The sequence below is a fragment of the Antrostomus carolinensis genome, unplaced genomic scaffold, assembly GCF_000700745.2.
Source record: "Antrostomus carolinensis isolate BGI_N321 unplaced genomic scaffold, ASM70074v2 scaffold1928, whole genome shotgun sequence".
Lineage (NCBI taxonomy): Eukaryota > Metazoa > Chordata > Aves > Caprimulgiformes > Caprimulgidae > Antrostomus > Antrostomus carolinensis.
In genome coordinates this window covers 62,570-75,815 of record NW_010333502.1, presented here as the reverse complement: position 1 = coordinate 75,815, position 13,246 = coordinate 62,570, and the positions used below count along the sequence as shown (strand labels likewise).

The following is a 13,246-nucleotide window of genomic DNA, read 5'->3' as shown; positions in this document are numbered from 1 at the left end:
TCCAGTATTTATCAGTTCAGAAGTTGCAAAAAAATATTTGCTTTTGTGTTGCTTAACAAAATAGATTATTTCAGCCCTTTCCCCCGCGTTTATCAGTTTGATTTGTTGCTGCCGATTTTGTACACATTGACCTAAGTGTCACTGGATGCTCTGGAGCTCTGCTGTAATGGATTAAAAAAAGGTTAAAGCACGTTGTGCTCCAGCCATTTTTTGTGTGTATTTGACTATCATTTAGTGAGAGCACCATTGACATAATCTTGATTTGAAAAAATACAGTTTTCACTTGAGGGGGGAAAAAAGAAGCAGGAATTCTGCCAGGCTGAATTCTCTCCAGTATCTAGCTAGCCCAACACCCAGGACTGTGGAAACTCCAAGAATCCAGCAGTGCATGGGCATGAAATCCTCTCGGTGAAATTGGGTATGTCTGCAGTAGTGCCTGGTGAGGCATAAAGAGGAAAGCACCAGGGTTTGGTTTTCTGTGCTCTGTTGTGTTTCCAGGACTGCTTGTCATGATTTCACTGGGCATAATAACATTTTCACCAGTTGCCCTTTCTTGGTGTGCATTTGATAGGTGCTGTGGGAAAAACTTGTGTCCACGTTGCAAGTGGGGTGCTTCGTGACTGGATGTCATTGCAGCAGGGAAGTAATTTTGGGCTCATCAGTTGTAGGTTTGGATGTGTATCACAAGCTACAACATAAAGGCAAATCTGCACCAAAAAAAGATGTCCTGTGCAATAAATCAGTGAGGGAGGCACACCTTGAAAGCAGTTGCTTAGGTCATGGGCTCTCATCCTGTTAGACTTTTTTACTGTGGTATGTTATAGGAATTCTGGATGTTCCTGATTGCCATCTATCCCCTTTTTTTAGTCTTTCAAATTCTTGGCCTTTCTGTGTCCCTGCAGTAACAAATTTTGCCCTTTACTTAATCCTAGAAAGAAAAAAAATCCTTGCTTTCCTCAATTTTTGATTTACTATTGTTCAATTTTATTGACTTCTCTCATGTTCCAAGATTAATGGAGATAGAGATTAGAGCTCTTGATCTTCTATCTCTGTACCAGTTAGCTTTGCTTATAGTTTTACCATATCTCCTTTTACTTACGTTCTTCTAAGGTGCTTTAGAAATATCTACAAGCATCAGGTGATTCTGATCTGGATCTCCTCTCACACAATTTTTAATAAAAATAAGATACTTCTTGAAGGCATAAGGAAGCATTTCCAGAACCTCTGATCTCCTCCAGTACTCATGAGTTAAGGAAGTTCTTTGTGTGTTTATACAACAATATAGAAAGAGAGAGGAAATTTTGAGTGTGGATGGTAACCACATGGTTTTGTGTAGAACTGCAACTGAGCTAGAGGACTTTTGAAGTGGGAATGGTGTTAATTAGCTAAGAAATCTGAATCAGTTGGGATGAGATGTACCAGTCGCTGTATGCATTGGACTCCATGACCCAGGGAGTAATTTCCAGTGCAGTGTTTCCGGGAGGTCATTGCTTTTTCAACAAGATGATAAGCCTGTGTTCTGGTGGTTTAAGATCATCCTGACACTTTGTCAAGAATAGCTGAGTTAATGCATGAATTCTAATTGTTCAGATTCTAATTTGGGTAATTACGATCCATCTTTAGTACTTGCAATTTCAAATTCATTTAGCTTTTCTCCTATGTCTTGTCTGGCTTTGTTATATAGCACTGCTGTTGGATGTCTTTATTTTTCACCAGATGTGGGTCACCTCTCAGGTATAGGGTAAGAATGGAGATTTTCTGAAAGGGTTAGATATTCTCAAATGGAATTTGTTGTCGTAGTCTTTAATCTGCTATTAATTCCTATTAGCTGATGAGACAAAGCAGAGGATTTATGAGCAAGTATTAGCCATGCTGAAGAGCACAGTGGGCAGGTTTCTGACTGATGTGTCCATCCAGGAAAATTAACGTGCTAAACCATGGTCCTTAGATTAGAATAAAGAAGAAATTACTCATGTTGAGGAAGGAATGCAAATATTAGCTGAGACACAACTGTTTGTGTGGGTAAGCCTTCCAAAGAGGTTGAATAAATTTTAAGAGGTGTACAGGGAAAACCATGGACTCGCTGCTTATTCAAAGCGATGAATAAAATCCCAAATGACTTTTGAAGATCTTACAATGAACAAGGCAAAATAAGCAGATGGAGCTGGGGCAGTGAAGGAACTTGTTTTGTAAAATTCTTGCAATGCTTCTATGATGACATGAAAATAGGACATCAGGAAAACTTGGTAAATGCAGCAGAATTAACCAGTTTATGGGTTTATGTTTAAAATCTCTGTGACGTTTTTAAGAGATGAGTGATTTCTAAAGCAGCGTTAGGATGCCAGAGGCTTGAAGATGGTGTTTCATGTAACAGTATCTGCTGCTGGGTCTCAGACACGCTGCCAAGTGAAAAGGGAAGAGGAAGCTTAATCTGCAGGGAGCGATGCTTAGAAAGGTGCGGCTACAGTTTTTAAGTCTATTAGAGTAGATTATGGTAATTGGAGAGGCAGATCCACTGAACTAATAGGGCTCTTCCTTTTTGCTGATTCAGTGGGTTTTCTCTCAAAGCCCAGGTGAACCGTTGCACAAACATAGGCTAGATACAATACACTTGTCATTTACATTGTGGTTCTTTGCCTGGCCATTGGAAATGACTTACTTTGCTCTAAGGCATGACACTTTAGACAGCTGCTTTGGAGTGTAATGTGAATAATTTATAAAAGTTGAGGAAAAATTTTTTGGTTTTTGCAGAAAAGAGCGTGGAGCCTTATCTGAGGTCTCTGTCTGATGCACTGACCAAGCTGCCCTGAGCTCTGTGTTGCAGTCAGAGCTGTAGCCTGCAGGTTGACAGATGCGAGGGAAACGTTTTGAGAGAGAAATGGACTGAATATATCAGTGGTGAATTTGCTGTGCAAAAGCAAAGTATAATTTTACAAAGCTTCAACGCATAGTTGAGAACACTGAGAGATTCTTGGGTCGATGTACAGGTTATAAAGTCTCTGGATTACACACAAATGAAATTAGTTTTGTTGGAATCACAGATTCCTAAGCAGCAGTCAGACATACAGAGGGAAAGAAAAAGGTCGTAAAACCTTGGTGAAGCCAGATTTGCAAAGCCAGATCTATGACCTGCACTGAACCTCTCTGTGTGCAACCCCACAATGAAGTTTCATCTCTGCTGGAGCTGATGGATGCCATGGACTTTAGTGCTGATTGGATTTTCAGTAACCAAGGGTTTTCCATCAACCAGTGTAAAGGAGAAAAATAACTTTGTTTTCTCAAACTATCTTCCTTTTGCTTCCTTGTCTGCCTTTTTTTAGTCCTGGGAAGAAGTGGGGGTGGGAGGAGGATTTGGGGAGAGAATACAATTGTTGTGATTTGTGACCCTTTATAAAAGTAACCAGCATTTAAATCTGTCCTGAAATAACCCATACCCTCAGATAACCTATTCTATATGTTATCTATAATAAAAAGACAATCAGCAGACATGACTGGGGAGGTGACTGTGAGGTGGACTTGCACATGTCATAACTTGTGGATTTGTAGGGAATTCTGAATGTTTGTGGTTTCAGTGGAAATACGCTAAGCAGGTGAAGGAGAAGAGTGAGGGGTGACTGAATGCCGAAAGGTTTTCCAACAACCTGCACGAGTGTTCTTGTGTGTGGATGTCCATTTGCACGTGCATGCAAGCCCCGTCATGGTCATGTCATCCTTTCCACCTAGCTGCCTCATGTTTTCTGCTCTTCCTTTTCAGTTGTGTATTTCCCATTTTTTTCCTGCTATGATTCATCTTTTAGATTTAAGTTTTATCTGAATCTCAAGTGTATTGTGGATTGCCTGTACTTCTTACAAAAACCCAGGTCATCCAAAAATACATCTGTAAAGTTATATTGGGAAAAGGTTATGATCAGAGACAGTTAAAAAAAGAAAGAAGCATTACAATTTCTGTTCATCAAGAGGCAGACTTAATACTTCACAGTTACCCTTTAGGTTTATATTTCCTGGTTTCTAAGAGCTCAACAGGATAATCATGTTCCCTTAAACATATTTTTGCTGATGGAATACCATTATATAACATTACATCCTTTTCTAAATTATTTTTAGTATAATGATTACTTGTATGAGAGATTAAGAAGGAAAGAGGTTCAAGTGGGGAAATCAGTGTAGGTCAGTATGTTATATATCAGCAGATGGGCATAATAATAATTTTTAAATAGAATTTTGAACCCCTTGTTCATTTTTAATCCTTGAATCTCTTGAGAAACATTTTCTACTTCCATTAAATATCTGGGGGTTTTTTCCCAGCTAGCTAGCTGAGTTCTCAGACGAGCATGTTTCCATCCATACTGAAAGCAATCAGCCTCTCCACACTTAATATCTCCAGTTTAAAAGCAGGCTTAAATTCTTACATCTGTAAAGTCTGATGGAAAGCGACTAAATTGTTCTTACACAGTTCCCTTTTTAACTCAACCGGTCTGATTTTTATTTAGGCCCTTTTATTGAGGCCCTTTTTGCCCTTACAGCAATGCAGTAGGACTTTATGGTGAACATAAGTATAAACCACATTAATTAGACCCTGTGTTCTTAGCAAAGGACCACCAGTATTGCTCATACTACCTAACTAACCCTGGGCAATTGTTAAAATTTAATTCACAAAATGTATAACAGATGATGTTTCAGGTACCAGCACATCTGTGACGTTTTGACTAGCAGACTTGTACTGTACTAAGACTGTGATTTCAGAGGTGAAGTATTTGAGGGCAACCAATATCTGTTGCCATAGCGCTGGTTCAGCTATATGGGACTAGTTAAGCCTCACACTAGAGAAGTCTGGAGGTGACATTAGTTGTCAGAAAACCCTAATTCCAGTAGCATTTATTGATCTATTTATTTATCTGATTTTTCCCAAAACAATCTAACTTCTCTTTGCCAGCAGACGTGTTTGTAAGCTGCTGCCATCAGGTTTGAGTTCTAACAGAGCTGTACGGGGTGGTGAAACCCTGGCCCAGGGTGCCCAGAGAGGTGGTAGATGCCCCATCCCTGGAACATTCAAGATCAGGTTGGATGGAGCTCTGAGCAACCCAAACAAGTAGCAGGGATATTTCTCTACTTTTTAAATCAGACTATAAATCTCTGCAGTCGCTTCTTTGCTGCCTAAAGTAGGGTCCAAGGTTGAAAGTAGAGAGTCTGTAACTCACTTCTGGAAATAATGGTGTTCCTGGTGAATTGACATTTGGAGCATTCATTTAGAAGAATGGGCATTGTTCGATGCCTTGATGCTTCTTTTACTGCGTAAAGGGTCATCGACTTGATTCCCTGGTCCAGACTCTTAGACAGCAAGACTGTCTAACAGCATTGAGCTGCCAGATACAGCTTTGCTGAAGGATATGGTTGTCTCTCACACGTGTGAGCATTACTCATCAATGTACTTGTCCCAACCACACTACATTAGGAGAGTGAGGAGTTTCTGAAGCTCTAATGAAGGCTGCTAACGCCATTTCCTGCCTTCCAAAGACATCGTGGATGTGTCAGTTTATGTTGTGTCCCCTCTACACACCCTATGTTTTGATCACTCTCATTGTTTCCTAGCGCCACGAGGTGTTAGCAGCAATCTTTTAGTTCTCCACACAAACAAAAAGTTTTCTTGAAAAGTTTGAATTTGGAGTCTACAGGGGCAAATTTGATGCAGATTTACAGGATCTGAACAGTGCCCACTGGGCCTGTCTCACCTGTCACAGAACCACAGAATGGGTGAGGTTGGAAGGGACCTCTGAAGGTCATCGAGTCCAACTCCCCTGCTCAAGCAGGGACTCCTAGAGCACGTGAACCAGGATTTTGTCCAGGTGGGTTTTGAATATCTCCAGGGAGGGAGATTCCACAACCTCTCTGGGCAGCCTGTCCCAGTGCTCAGTCACCCTCACAGTAAAGAAGTTCTTCCTTATGTTCAGGTGGAACTTCCCATGCTGCAGTTCATGCCCGTTGCCTCTCATCCTCTTGCTGGGTGCCAATGAGAAGAGTCTGGCCCCGTCCTCTAGACACTCCCTTTAGATATTTATGAACACGGCAATGGCAGAGCTCCCAGTTTTCCCAGTGGGTGTAGGAGCTTGTTTAGCTGTTCCCAAGGGGATAATATTTACAGGCATAATATTTATAGGCAGCTCTTGCTGTCAAAGTGCTTAAGCACATTAATACTCCGTGTATTAACCTGTTAGGTTTACAAGGCCGATCCTGTCCCGCATTTAGGCAGCTGCCTGATGTAAATCTGATCATAAATACAGATATATATATATATATTTTTTTTTTTTAGAGGCTTTTTTCTGGCTGTCAGTAGCTCTGGGATGCACAAAGCTGTTTAGCAACTGCAAGGAGCCACCTTCTCTGCTAACTCCACCAGAGTTTGTTTTGCACATTGGGACTGTAAATTACTGTCATCTTTTGGATCACTTCAAACTTGCTGAGGGACTTGTTAGCTCTCAAAGGCTCGCTGGCATCAAATAGCTTGCAGTGGCGGAGCCCACGTGGGCACTTGGCAAGATGCGCTGCAGAAAGCAGTCCTTTGGTAGCGAACATCCTTGAGTTTGCTGCATATAAAGAAGAAAATGACTGCTGCTTAGATGTAGCCCAACCATCGACCTAGAAAGCCCAAACCAAAGCCTGTCCACATGCATGTGCATGATTGTGTTTAAGTATCTGAAAATCTAAGAGTTTATTTAAATGAAGTTTCAAAGAATGAAGGAAGATCAGAATCTCTAATCAAAGCTTTTCCTCTACTGCCAAAGGATAGCTAAAGTTTATTAGGCAGAACTGTGGAAACAATGAAAAAGCTGAATCTTAATAAAATTTTGGAAGAAAAAGATACCGGACTCTGTGGGCGACACTGATTTGTTGCCTCAATCCTCAATTTCGTTTTAATTGAAAGTGGTTGCCGTGTTCTAGCTGGTTATGCTGACACAGCATTCTACCCACAGAGGGGAAGCTGGGGAATGTGAAATATCTTCATGCCAACGTGGAGACCTCATACACTTGCTACGTACTGTCATTGGATGTCTTCTTGTCATAAGCCTGTTGCTCGTTGCCTTCTGAAGGGCTTTCCTGATGATAATAACCAGCAATTTTTTCTGGTAATTTAGTTTGGATTCCAGGGTTCATTATCTAGAAGCTACTGAAAGAATTTTTAACATTTTCAATGGGAAAAAAAAGTAGTTTACCTGCTTGCTGCCTTTTTTAAGGGTTTCCAGAAGAGAAGTTTTTGGAATTCATAACTTCTGTCTCCTGGGAATAAATGAAGTAATTAATAAACAGTGCTGCAAGATGAGACAAAGGAGCTTCCTGCAGACAGAGGGCAATTGCCATGTGCCTGCAAAAGGCAAATGCTCTGCTTAATTAGGGAGTGGCATTGGGAAGGTGGTGTATGACAAGGCTGGAACAGCACTGGCTGTGACACGTGGGCAAGACTTCTCCTCATGTGTGGTCACAGTTCTTCAGGGATGCAGAGAGCCCAGCAGGGAGTGAGGCTGCTGCCGGAGAAACTGCCTGCTGTTTGGAAGCACCTGATAGATAAATACTGTAGTGCCAGCACAGTGGCTTAAGGAGCTAATGGGATGAGTGGAACATACTGCATTCAGGAGCTGGATAATTCTGTTAAGGGAGTGAGGGTTGTAGCTGAAGCAGTGCCACTAATTAGGGCTAGATTTCCAAAGTGCTGCCTGGGATTATCACCATAATTGTGTCAGTGACAGTCACAGAGCTCAGGTCTCCATCTGCTCCTTTCGCCCCTTGTGTCCCAGCGCACCCCGTGTTCCCAAGATGCAGAAGAACTCAAGTGATGGAGAGAAAGGAAGCGCTTTTTCAGTCTCTATTTTGTCCATTTTTTTCCAAAACTATTTCTTTTTAAATTCAACACTAGAAAGAAATGGGAGTATTCACCCATTTGCAGACCTACTGAGGACTGTTCCCTCTCTGAAGAGGATGGCATGATATGAGGCATGAGTTAGGCACAATGTCTTATATTCTTTCCCTGTGAAAAGACCCTTCACTGCTGAGCTGTGGGAAATCTGAGCCGTTTGCCACTTGCTTAGAGAGTTGTCCTCATGTTAAGAGTTCAGTGAAATCAAGAGGGCAGCAGTAAAAGCCAACAGAACCAGGTTAGGGGAGAATAATTTTTTTAAGGAACTCTTCTTGATACCTGTGCCATGTAGACACAGGTCTGCTAAAACCTGTGCTCAAAGCTTGTTAAACTGACATCAGCAAAGCTGTGCAGAGTGGAAACTGGTCCTCTGCCTCTGGGCTGGGGAGTTTTAGACCCACCTTACATCTCAGATGAACTGAAGGATACTAAGAGGTGAAAGGAGACAGAGAACAAAGCATCAGCTGCTTGTTTTGCTCCTGATTGTTGAATTCAGGCTATTAAACTTCTTTATTTTGCTTTAAATCTGCAGGCATGTTTAGTGCTGTTGACAAGTGGAGAGCAGGGGACTGGAGCTGGAAGCAAGCGTAGTGCAGGCAGTTACTGGACAGCCTGTCTTTTCCCTCAGCTCTATAACACCACGTCTTTAGCTCTGACACATTACCAGTATTTTTTCTGTTTGTTGATGCACAATTTGGGGCTGAGGCTATTTTTCACTTGTGATTTGAATCAAGCACAGGTCACAGCCTTCCCTTTTTGCAGTGCTCTCATCTACTGCTTTTCATCCTCAGATACAAACAAAAAATACTTGGCTGCTTTGCTTTTTTATTTTCTAGTTTTCTCTCATTGTGGATCTCCATCTTCAATGAGGGTTTGGGCAGTACTGCTTGGAAGTGTTGAGCCCCTCTGAATGTTTCCATATGTTCTTAGATCCACTTTTTTAAAGAGAAGCTCTTGTGAATAGATAGTATGGTCCAGGCTAGAACTTTGGCAGTTTACAGTACCTGGCTAATTAATCTGCATTCAATATTACTGTAGTTACAATCTGCTCTGTCAGTGTGAAATATTCTAGGTTTTAATTAGCACCTTTTAAAATTGGAACTTGATTGGATTGAACATTGTCACATCCGTGATGTTCACCGTATAAAGTTAACAAACACAAACAGCTAGTGCAGCACTGTTCCCTCTGTTTTAAATGTAAGAAATACTAGCCAAAGCAAGGAAATTTCTATCAGTTACGATCATTAAATGTTAGAATTCTTTGGCAGCAGAAGCTACTGCTTCAGAAGTTCTTTGGCTGTCAGTGGAGGGTAAGATTTGTTAAACCAGATGTTTCTTCTGTTTATGGGAAAAGAAAATTTGCTTAGCTTTGTTGTATTTCTTCATGTGGTCGCAAGGGCTGAAAATGCCTTTCTGGAGAGGAAAACGTGTTACAGAGTGTTGAGACTGAGGCAAAACAATGTTTTTCTGTGTTGTGTGTGGGGAAAGGAGTAAGTGCTTGTATTTGCCAGCTGTGCATGTCTAGCTGTGGTAGAAGCAAGTCATAAAATCATATTAATCCTGTTTCATGTCAGCAAGACTTTTAAAACAATTAAATGGGGCTGCACAATATACAAACATGCTGGAAGTCTCTTGGTGGTGCAGAACATGTTTGTACTGGTCACTGTGGGTGCCCAAGAGCAGATTTTCTAATACAGCACCAGCTTCTTGCAGATCTGCATTCACACTGTAAATGTGTCCTAAAATATTTGCCTCATCATAACCTAGAGGCACAGGGAGGCTGAAGAGGGGCACCCGAGGTGTGCCTTGTAGGTCACTTCACTTTCAGGAGCCAGAGTGTTGTCCTTGTTACTCTTTTGCATATCGAAGTAAAAGGGTGAAGGGCAAGGTATTTTAGGAGAAATTTAAATTATCTGTGAGAGTCTCTTGTTTCTTAGCTTCTGCTTAAACAAATTTTTAGTGATGCACTTGGAATTTTACCTCAGCAAGAGCTGATGGACTGTAGTACTCTGGGATTTCTCAAGATTACCACTTTATTTTTCACAACACATACCATGGCTAAAGAAGGAGGGAGTCTAAAGGGCTCCGTTTGCTAGTGTGAAGCCTGCCTCCTTTCTCATTTGGGGTCACAGAACTTTCCTCCAGCACTTGCAGGAACTACTCACAAGGAAAAGTGATACTAGGACACGTCTGCATTATTTTTAGCTTTCGGTCATCTCCTTCTGTCTTTTTTTCTCTCTACTGAAAAAATAAAAAGCACTACCAAACATGGACCTTTTCCTGAGCTCAGCAAGTCCCAAGAGGCTTGGATCTGGCCTCAAGAACTTCTCTGTGTTTCACAGAGAGCCGTCACAGGCTCTGGAGGTTGTCTATTACCGTGCTTCAGAGGTTGGGAAGCTGTAGCAGACCAGAAGATTTGAGAGTGTGTCTTTACTGGAGAGTATTTTAAAGGAAGCAGCAATGCTTCTGTAACTGGTTGAGTGCAGGCGCTCCCATTAGTGACAATGACACTGGCTCTGGTGACAAGCAAGGAAAGTGAAGGGAGGTTTGAATCTGGTTCAGGAAGCCTTCAGTTTTCTGAGAGATTCAGCTAGGCCTGACGTCGCAGCTCACGTCCCATTTCTTCATGTCTAGATAGGACGGAAAAATGTAGTAAAAGCATGTTCATCCTGTTTTGTATCAGCAGGACTTGTGAAGTAATTAGGCTGGACTGCACAATGTGCAAACATGACACTATAAACTAAAAATATTAAATTAGTTCAGACTGAGCTCTCACGTCAAGGGCATAAAAAAGCACCAAAGTTATTTGTTCCTTTTCGTACCAAGGACTTCCAAGTCCATAGGATGTCAAGTGACGAGATGAATGTTGTCTTTCTGTCAGCTAAACTATGTTTTCAGTGGCAGTTGAGAAGACAGAGGGGTTTTTTTACCTCCTGATGACTAAATTCAATGTTTGCTTACAGTGGCAAAACTCCCAATGTAATGATATTGTAACCACTAAAATCACTCTGGATTTCTTTTGTGATAAGTGGCAAGCAGGATGAGTGCACCTCCCCATCCCAGGCCTCGGGACACTATGAACCCCAGCCGGCACGGTGGCTGGCGCCCTCCTTTGTCCTCCCCTGCTCCAAGTGGTCTTAGCCTTGTCCTCACTACTGGGGACAAGATACTGCATTAGAAAATGGGGAATCCAAACTGCAGCAAATAGCTTTTTTTTTTTTTTTCTTTTCAGAAAAACAGACAATGTCAGGAGACTTTTCTCATTGTTTTTAAGTCTCTGTAATACCTGGTTTGGACCTGAAAACATCTCTTCAGCTGGATGGCAGGGTAAATGTAATGACCTTGACTGGTCAGAGCACTGAGAGAAGAAGACTTGCGTGTTCCACTTGCTTGGCACAGAGAGCTGAATCATGCTGTGCTCCTGGTGTAGCTTCCCTTCCTCTCCCACCGTTCCTTCTGACTCCTTGAAATGTCTGTATTCAAGTAAAATCGCTTTCCTAATATCCTTCCCTGTGTACATCCATGTGTAATCACGTCTTCCTTTGGGAGCAGACATCTACCTGCTCACCATCTCCTCTGGCACCTGAGGACCTGTGTTGAGGGTGAGAAGGTGCAGCGCACGTGTGGGCAGAGCAGCAGAATGGTGCTGCCAGGCTGCTGGAGGACAAGGAGATGGCTTGGGGATGGTAGGGCTATACAGGAGGCATTCTGCTCAGTTGTATGGTGAAGTTTTTAATGGTGCATTTATTCATTTGTGTTGTGCACCCCTCTAAAAAAAATCCTGAAGGGTTTTGCAAGTAAATCCCTTGTTTTTGTGAAAATAGGAGCTGGATGAGAGGTTGGGGCTGCGCCGTGCTGGACACAGCCAGTCCCAGCTGGCTCCAGTGGCCTTTTGGTCTTCATCTCCTGGAGGAGAATCGCTGTAGGGGAAGCTGCGGATGCATCCCCCTCAAACCTCTGACTGAACTGGGATCAGGAAATCTGGGATTAGGAAAATGATGTCAAAATTTCAAGTAGAAATTAGAGGAGCGCTACCAGTGGCCCTGTGACTGAGTGACTGAGGGGTGAGCACTTGACAGTAGTCTGGCGTGGGGTACAGCTGCTTCACATAATGGATGGATCCTTTAGGAGCAAATAATGTTTTAAAAATTTTATTTTATTTTAAATTTCACTTCTGGGACTGGATGTGTCATTACTCTCTTTGTATAATGCCAAGCTCTGTCAGTGCAGGTTTGGCCGTGCTGGGGATGGTTTGCCTAAATTGGGATTCACAACAATAGTGTAACTGTCTCACTACAATTTCACTCATGTAACTTTGGCCCAAAATGGGTCATTTAACAGCAACATATTTTTAAGTTTGAACAGGCTGGTGTTTACAGGAGCCCATCAGCTCCACCCTGGTCTGTTCAAAGCATAGACTGTTAAACTATTCATACTGATTTGTGGCAGATCTAGAAACCCTAGAGAAATGTTTAAAGACTGGGAAAAAAAAAAACCCACATGCTTTGCAAATGTGTACGTATCTAGGTCGCTTGGCCCAGTTACTATCCTGGACAAAATCATGAAAGGACCGTAAGCATTAAAGGAGAGCGTGTAATAAATGCCAGGCAGTGAAACAGTATGAAAAATACATCTTGACAAGGAGATGTCGTTGGTCCTTGGCGGGATCACAGCTTTGGCTGGTAAAGGTTACTGAGCTCTTGTCATAAAATTCTCACAGTCGCATATAATATTCTGATTAAACGTGTCTCCATCTAGAAATTAGTGGCAGCTTCAATAAATATATTGAAACCTGCTTAGCAGAGAAGGCCAAAAGTGCAATTATAACTAATTAGCTGCGATCCAATAGGGATGTTTCTACTGGAATTTGCTTGTGGTCCAGCACTGCTCAGTACTCCTTTTCCCATTTAACTAGTCTGTAAGAAACAAAATGATGATGACAAAAACGCAAGTCCAACAAAGCCCATTTTTTTTGTAACGGTGTTTAAATTCCACCTGTGTATTTCTGATCTAAACCTAATCTGTGTCTCCACCTGCCAGCTGTGCGTGTTGTTTAATCCCTGCTAGCTAGGCTGCAGCGCGCCCTTGCCCAGCTTTTGAACTCCCTGTGGGCAAAGAGCAGCTTGTTTTCTAAGTTAAGCTTGAATATACAATATTTAATATACTGAGCAATGAGTCACAGCTGAGTGGGACTTCAGTTACTGTTTCCTGGCAGAAATTGGAACTTCACTGCATAAATGTTCTTTTTTTTTTTGCCTGAAAACCAAACAGCAGTAGTGGTGAGGAGCTGCGGCTTCCCAGGAGCAGAGCAGCACTTGGTTTGACTCCAGGCTTGGTGAG

The 13,246-nt window shown here is 42.0% G+C and overlaps 1 protein-coding gene across 1 annotated transcript in view; it reads left to right on the top strand.

The window, feature by feature from the left end:
- HECW1 (HECT, C2 and WW domain containing E3 ubiquitin protein ligase 1) overlaps positions 1–13,246 on the top strand; it is a 122,647-nt gene that overhangs the window by 49,853 nt on the left and 59,548 nt on the right. The window lies entirely within an intron of this gene.